Source organism: Oreochromis niloticus, linkage group LG14, assembly GCF_001858045.2.
Source record: "Oreochromis niloticus isolate F11D_XX linkage group LG14, O_niloticus_UMD_NMBU, whole genome shotgun sequence".
NCBI classification, from domain to species: domain Eukaryota; kingdom Metazoa; phylum Chordata; class Actinopteri; order Cichliformes; family Cichlidae; genus Oreochromis; species Oreochromis niloticus.
The window spans coordinates 29,783,725-29,792,367 of record NC_031979.2 but is presented as its reverse complement, the minus strand read 5'-3'; the positions used below and the strand labels follow the sequence as shown (position 1 = coordinate 29,792,367).

At 44.2% G+C, this 8,643-nt stretch overlaps 1 long non-coding RNA gene across 1 annotated transcript; it reads left to right on the top strand.

The window, feature by feature from the left end:
* The first annotated feature begins 228 nt into the window (after positions 1–228).
* LOC106096569 (uncharacterized) lies at positions 229–7,654 on the top strand. The gene is made up of 14 exons (XR_003213943.1): positions 229–481; positions 579–887; positions 1,055–1,424; positions 1,565–1,652; positions 1,739–2,037; positions 2,138–2,500; positions 2,614–2,804; positions 2,945–3,281; positions 3,575–4,199; positions 5,893–6,081; positions 6,166–6,176; positions 6,336–6,632; positions 6,779–7,037; positions 7,481–7,654. It is a non-coding gene; the product is annotated as an uncharacterized LOC106096569 (long non-coding RNA).
* Positions 7,655–8,643: the final 989 nt, after the last annotated feature.

Genomic DNA, 8,643 nt, shown 5'->3' with positions numbered 1-8,643 from the left:
CGCTGCAAAGGAGGGATTTTGCAGACTCAAATGCATGCTGGCATTCCCCTTACCACTCAAAAGGGATTTGAGGGCTACATAGCTTCGTCAAAGGGGCCACAACTACCGCAAAGTTCTTCCAAAAACAACAATAGTATCCGGTCATGCCCAGGAACTGCTGTAGCTTCCGCCTAGCGGTTGGGGCCGGGTAGCTGAGGACAGCCTCGACTTTCGCCTCCACCGGGCAGAAGTCAAGTCTACGGTAGTGCAACGTCTACGCTGTCTTTAGACCATTACGTCTTTTCATTGGCCCGGAGTCTACGGTGAGCGTAGACACTATAGACTCGGCCCAATAGGAGCACCGAATCCCACTGTAGACGACCAATCGTCTGGTCGACGGAAGTTGCGTCACCAAAACAACAACACGCAGCGGACCAGCGAAGAAGCCGGCAAGTCCGCTATTCACTCATTCATGGAAACTGGCATTTCTTTTATGTTTACGGTAAGTTATCGACTCTAAGACGCTCCTGGGTTTAGCTGAAAGTACACGACGCGACGCTGAATACCTAATTTAACCTTTTTTTAACTCCAATTTCTAGTCTTGGTATGGCGACACCAACGATTCGGCTAGTTAATCCAGATGCCCCTGCACATCGTCAGCAGGCTCTACTTATGGCAACCAAAGAGGCACGTTACTACCGGGTGAGAAGTATGGTCTTCCCCAAACCTCCACAGGAGCTGCTCAGCCAAGTCACTGCCTTGACTCATGCAGAGAAGCTTCTTCAAACCGAGGGTATCCACGCGCCTTCACGTCAGCAGTGCCTGGGAAAGCTGGTGGTGCCATTTGGACAATATGAACATGCACCGTTTCGGTGGCTCGTTGCAAACGATGTGGGATATATGAAGTAGTGAGTGTACCATATATTTAATACCATACTATAGGCAGGTTTACTGAACTTCCATTTACTGCACATTTCCCCGTGTAAGGCTATTATCAGTATATCTTGTTCGTTGTAAACTTTCTTTAAGTGTGTAATATTCACAGAGATATTGCTGACAGTATGTATGATTCCAGCATACTTGACAGGCACAGAACAGAGGTTACAAATTCACAAAGAAAGGGAGAGATAGGGAACCAGTGGGTGAAGGATTACCTGACAGAATATGCAGAAAGCTTCCCTCAAGTCTCCGTAGTCCTCGAGGCCAACATTGACAGGTGCATCTATGGTCAGAAAGGGTTTGAAGATCACACCTTTCAAGAGATGTGGGAATTATATTGTCAGTACAGCAGCCAAAAGGACAGACCTGAGAAGTTCAGTGATGAGCAGAGGGAGGTCATTCAGAAGGCACACAGTTCTGTGAAGAGGTGGTTGAACACACCAGTGACGCACATCACAAGCACCCAAATGAAGAGGTTCAGAAAATATATATATGACAAGGAACAAGTAAGTGCTATGGAGGAGAACAGCAGAACAGGACAGTAAATGACTTAGTTAAAGATAGTGATATGTGATTAATCTTGGCAAAGTGTGGATGTGCATTTTTTCCATCAATCGCAGTACTCACAATAAACTGTATTGTTTAGCAACGGCTGACAAGTACCCCCAGGTGTGATCCTTCGTTGTGGCCAGGTGATGATGCTGAACTGATAGCTGCATCCCAGTCTGTGGAAGGTATGTGAGATTCAGAGTTAATATACATTGTACTGTTTGTATAAAGTCATTATAAATACAAAACTAATTGGTCACCTCATTTATAGATTCACTGAAGTCCCAACACTCCTTGTCTGCAAGTCAACCTTTAAAGCAACGGCTGACAAGCAGAGGTGTTTCCTCCTCCCAGACGTCTGGAACTCAGGAGAACTCAGCTCCCCTGTCCAAGGAGTTTGCGAACACTGTACAGTCACCACATCAAAATAAATCTACTGTGCAGCCCAAACATCGTGAGTCCATAGAGGCTGCCATACAGTCCAAAAAACTTGACACTGTTGGATTCACTGAGTCATCTGCATCCCAGGGTCATGATCATACAACACAATTACCGTTGAGTCATTCACCTGTAAGTGATATTTATTTGAAATCAGACAATTTCAGTTAGAGCGTGTGTGTGCGTGCGCGTGTGTTGTTGTAGTATTCTATGTTATATGTGTGTGTTTTAGGTGGAGCTAGAGGGATGGGTGCGTCCCTGGGAAAATCCTAATGGTATCCCATCTGCTGACATTTCCTGGCTTAAAGAGGACACTAAAAGAGGGCTGTTTACCCCTGTTCAGACATACAAGGATGTTACTGGTGTGTTAAAGAGGCGACGGGTGATTAAATCAGATCGCATGTGGTTTTACCCACCAGAACCTCCTGGCTATGTCAGGGGTGCTGTGCCCAGTGTACAGCTCTTTTTTCGCAGCCGTGTCTTTTTGTGGCGTCCTGTTGGGGTATGGAAGTACTCCCTGAAGTGTCCTCGAGCTGACGAGTGTGTGGGTAAAGGACAAAATGTGCACCTATATAAGTCTGGCTATCACCACCGGGTAATTTCACATAAATATTTTACTCAAGTCTTCAAATGTAAACGGTAAAACTGCCATCCTGGATTCATATGCTTATTTTGGCCATTTTCTCTCTTCTTCATTATATACTTCAGGTACGTCACATCTGTGACGTGTCCAACTGGTACACGATGCTTACTGAGGTCCTATGCTGCGGACCATGTACAAAGGCGGGCAGAAGTGGCGGAGGAGAAAAAGTGGGTTGGTGGCTTGCCTGGGACTCAGCAATTTTATCACAACTCAGCGAGGGACACCAAGCCATATTCCCAGCCATCCTGACTAACAAGTGAGTAAAATGACCACCATGTTTTTGTAGGGTTTCCTTTGTTGTTGTTTGTTTGTTTGTTTGTTTGTTTGTTTGTTTTTAAAGTTTTCAATCTCTCACTCAATTCAACATCAAGAACTTGACTGTGACTGTCCTTGCAGACGTGGTGTGGATAAGAATGTTGTACGCTTTCTGAGAGACAGAACCGAAGGAAACACTATGGTCAAGCTGTGGCGGCAGATACAGGAGAATCACATGGAGGAGTACCTTCAGCGGAAGGACCTGTACACCACACTCCTAATGACTTTTGCGGAGCCCGGGGGTGTCATCTCAGCCTTACGGCACACATTCCAGGCGCCACTTCCTCCAAGAGAGCTTCCCTCTGCATGGCTGTTGTGCCACGCTTTCCTGCTGGCAGAGGCCAGCAATGTGAGGGATTACCGAAGCCAGATTCTGTCCACTTTTGGCACTGTGCTGAAAATGGATTCCACCAAAAAAGTATGTACTTCATAATTCTGTATCACACACATTTTGTTTTTAAGTCATTAAACAAGCAAGCAGACCTTGCTTAGCCTTGAAAGACACTGGCCTGTTGTCTTTAATAGATATTGGCCACGTATTTGTTTTGTGTTTGATTAGCCTTTGAACAATTGTTTTGGACAGAAAGGAGTATTTCTGGATTGTTGTGACAGAGGGAATAGAAAAGATGCTCATGGTATTGTTATGGGGCTTTTATTGTTTCAAAATACTATCACATAATGCAAACTTTTCCTTTTTTTTTTTTTTTTTAGGTGGTGAAAACGCTGTCTGGGGAAGGTCAAGGCTCAGCAGAATGGTTCACCAGTATCGGAAATGAGCACTCACAAATAGTTAAATTTGTGCTGACCTGCGAGGAGTCCTTTGACAAGCTGCAGCCAATGTGCCGTGGAGTCATGGAGAGGTTTCACTTGGCCAATCAGCCTGTTCCCAAAATTTTGTATATGGACCGTGGGTGTTGCCGTGCACAGGGACCATCAGTAGTAGAGGCCTTGTTTCAGCCTTGGGTGGACAGTGGGATGCTTGTGCATCTGGACATCTTTCACTGGATCCACCGGTTTGATGCAGCCATCCGGACAGAGTCTCATGCAAAGTACTCTGCATTTAAGTCTGCAGTAGCTGGGGCGGGGCTGGCTTACAACCGCACAGACCTTGAGCTGCTTATAAGGGCCGTCAGAGCAAAGAACCCAGTAAAAATGCAGTCTGTGTCCGATGAGGACGTTGTCCGCCTTTACATTTCCAGGGAGCAGTTAAAACACCATCTGCGCAGGGTCACACTTGGGGTTCAGGAAACGTTTTGGCTCATCCAATTGGTTATCGAGGAGCTGAAAGGTCCAGCTGGGCTGGATGAGAGGGGAGTGACTCTCTTCAAAACACCTGGTAGGAAAGTCCTCATTTCAAAAGATTCTTGTAATAGAGCTGGGCGATATGACCCAAAATTCATATCTCGATATTTTTTAGCTGGATGGCGATATAAGATATATATCTCGATATTTTTTTAAAGCCATAAAGTAAGAACAAAAAGAGAGTTCTTAGTCAAAGCTGTGTCCCAGATGTCACACAGGCACTTTTATTAATATACAGCATAGATGTGAAAAAAACTACTCAAAAATAAATTATGAGCATTTATTAAATAACGATGCTCTATAAATAAAAGAAAACTATGTTGTTTTGTGCATAACAAAGAGCTCACAATTGTGCAGTCAAAATGTAAACTAACATACGCTGAGCATAATAACATAGACAGATTTCACAGCTGCTCTGTTCCCAACTTCTACTGCGTGACTGACAGCCTGGAGTTTGAAATCCGCTTCGTAACCATGTCTCTGAACAGGAGCCATTTATGGTCCTTATACACACACACAATACGGTAATATTACGTTGAAGCACAGTACGTATCACTCCGCGAGGCTCCTCGGTAGCCGTAATTCCATTTCATTTCATTTCATTTCTTTATTTATTCCACACATGGTTCAACAGTTTTTCTTTTCCTACATACAGAACCTCCTTCCCTTAATATGACACTGGACCCATGGGTGGAAAGGAGCAGGAAGAAGAATAAATTCTTGTTAGCACCTGCCCCCTATCTGCAATCCAAATATTATTACAAGGGGGTGCCAATAACCCCCAAAAAACCGTCTAACATGTAACTTTTTGTAACACTGCAAAACTAAACAACAAATCAAAATAATCAGCAATATACAGCATTAAATGGCAATGAGAATTTTTTTTCCTTTTTTTTTTCTTCCAGGTTTAGCCCAAATTACTTTCATGTTCTTCATATTGATTTATCCTTTTAAATATGAAACACATTTTAAAACGGTGCATGTTTGTACAACTCTTAAGATTATCTTCGAGAGAATTCCATATTCTTATGCCTTTGACTGTCGGACACATTTGCCTTTGTGTGGTCCTAGCAAACTTATGCTTAAAGTCAAACTTCTGTCAAACTAATGCTCCGACAATCCGTCAAGCGGTGCAGCTCCGTAGCTTACCAAAGTCGAACTAAAACATTTATTGACAGATTGCTGAGCGCTGTGTATCACATAAAATCGGTTCGTGGTCATCAAGCACAACCAGAATTCATACAAAAGGCGCGCAGTCAACTTTTGAGAAAATGAAAGGATTTCAGGCCGTGCAGTTAGGCGTTAGCGTGGCTAGCTCGTTAGCGTGGCTAGCTCGTTAACATGTTGACCCCATCCAGCCCCACGCACGGGGCGATGCGCAGTAACTTCTTAACGGAGATTTGCCGTGTCCATCTTGTCGCTGCCTGCAGGTGTAGCGATGGGGGAGAAGGGGGAGTTGTGTTCAGTGAAGGAGAGGCGAGGTCGAGTAACGTTGCGTAGAGACAAAAGTGGACGACAGAGAGGCAAACTTGCGGCTCCGCAACTATAATTATAACGTAACATAGACTATATCGATATAAAGGATATTGTCACATCTTATATCTCGTATAAAAATATATCGATATTTTTAAAAAACTCGATATATCGCCCAGCTCTATCTTGTAATATTAATACAAATTGGGACAAACTGAAGATCACACAAGGCTTTTCTATCTGATTATTTCCAGGGGCCATTGATGAGATGTGGGCAGCACAGCAGCGACACCTGGAATGCATTCAGGACCCACCAGACATGAGCATGTATAGGGTGGCTCATACCACAACAATAAACAACGTGGATGTCCCCTATTACAAGTGTCTGTGTGGAAGCAATAGCCTGGAAGGGTTCCACAAATTACTTCCTAACATGATTCCAGGTACACGGCTTTAATCTGTATACTTGTGACAAATTACACTTGTAATCCTGTCATCGTCATTTCCTTTATTATTGTTGTGTTCAGGTCCCCACTGCGCAGCACGTCCTTATCAGGTTTACCTGATAAGTGGTATTGCAAGGTGGAACTCTGACAGGAGCTCAGATGCTGTATTTGGTGGCAAAGGATGGCATCACAGGATTTACTCTGCACCGTTGATCGATCGCCTCAACACTCGCTGTCAGCAGCTGTTTGGAGAACCTGTAGAAGTAAACTTCCGTGGCCCAGCTGATCTCACATCAAATGAATTGCTCGGGCTGGAGTACTTGTTCAGCCAAAGCACTGGAGAGTCTGGAACTTTCTCTCTGGAGGGCATCGTCAGTGATGGACCTGGTCCTGAGGAGGAGGTGGTTCAGCCTGGGCAACCCAAACCAGATGATCGCGATGAAGCATACCAGAGTGACGAAGAGGCACGCGACACTGTATTGGACACTGTCCTTCCCCACATTACACTCACCAATGATGAGACTTCCACAGTTCACCCTCCAGCCTTTGTGAGTAGCTAGGTTTACTTTTCATATTAGGGACACAGTTCCCTTTAAACTTTAAAACAAGGATTAAAAGATGCACTGCTTGTCTGACAACACAGGGAATTGTGTATATATTTACCAACCAATTTTGTATGGGATTCATTTTACAGGAAGATGCCTGCAGTTCAAACCCCCTTCCTGGATTTGAAAAGCTGGAAATGTTCTGCTCTGTGCTTGTGGAGATTAGCCTGATAGAGGACAAGCTATCACTTACCACTGAGCAGAGGAACAAGGTCCTCCAAACCTGGAATAGCGTGGAGGAGCATGACAAGCAGCCACAAAAGTTTAACCAGCTGTACAAGACCCACCGGGGCAACACCCTCTACTGCCGCACTAAAAGGGATGACCTTGTTGATGCTGCTCTTATACAGAGAGTAAAGATGGCGAAGCGCTATGCACCCGCACAACATGACATCAGCGCTCAGAGCAACAGGCTAATGTACACTCTGGTTAAACTTTTGTGGTTGCGCTCACCTCAGGGGTCTCGCAACAGTCCAGAGAAACTGTCTATTTTAAAGGCCTACGAGCGAATACAGCACCGGATTCTGGTGGAAGATGCGGTTCTCTGTAAAGCAGGCATTCCTCTCCCTAAAATTAACATCAAGACTGTGCGGGACTTCATTTGTCAGCAAGAAAGGATCCTTAATCTGCATGCAACAAAACATCCATCGATTTGGACCAAGATCACCTCCATCTCATCTGCACACCTACCTCCAGCACCACACCAACCAGCAGTACTCCCTCCTCCAGACTACCCCCTGTTGAAATATGAGCCCACGCCCAGCACTGCAGGGACCAAGGTTTTGAAGGGAAGGAGAGACTTGCTGATGCCAGTCTCCCAGCCTCAGCCACCTCTTCCACCTGTGCCACTACCACCAGCACTTGGAAAGACCCCCGCAACCTCTACCATCACCAGACCTGTGTCTTCAGTGGCTGCTTCTACATCAACCTCTGAGACTGTTCGGCCCCCCATACTGCAAAAAAAACCCTGCAGCGAGACTATCCCTGGCAATAGTGGCCCTGCTACATCACTCTCTTCCACATTGGTCATAACACCCACCATTAACACACTAGACACTGCAGGCAGACCTTCAGTCTGGGCAAGGGCAACACAGTATAAGCGTAAGCTTAAGGATCACCCCTCAGAAGTAGGAGCCAAAGTGTCACGGGTGCAAAACCTTCCCATTTGCAGAATCTGCCACCAGCCAACCCAAGGACATAAAAAATATTTTTTAAAAAACTTTCTGCTCTGTAAAAATGATGTCCCCATCAACAGGTCTGAAAAATATAGTTTTTAGCAGCTACGAGCACTTTACCTCCATGGTTGACCAGCTTGGGGAGGTTTAAAAGGGTTTTCCATTACAGAGCAGGACCTGGTGTGGCACCCCATATGGGTTTGCCGGACAATTGACTTTTAGAATGATCAAGACATTCAACTTTTATCTTTTTGTACTCTTTTAAAATATCACTGATTGCAGTTGTTGTTATTTTTTTCCCGTAGTCTTTTACAATACAATGATCAAGCCATTACACTTTTATCTTTTGGTACACAATTGATCTTTTAAAAAACCTTACATTAGAGTCAGAATCAAGTTCACTGATTGATTGCAGTGCTGTCTTTGTGTTGTACTGATTGATTGCAGTGTTGTCTTTGTGTTTCACTGTTTCATTCATTTTAATAAAGTGTTTTGTATTACAGTAACAGTGAGTTGTGGAATAACTTAATGAATGAATGACTTAGACTTACTGACCTTCTCTGAATCAGCATCACTATAGTCCGAAAGGCACTGACAAAACATACAAGCATAAATAAATACAATCTATAGAAAGAGAAACATGTTGTATATTTTTTATTAAGTTACACACAAATAGCATTCTCTGCCAACAGGTTTAAAAGACACAAATATGTAGAAACATAACAGACCCAAACCAAAGAAGCAATGTGTACAAGCAGGTGGCAAAGTCAAGTTCATGA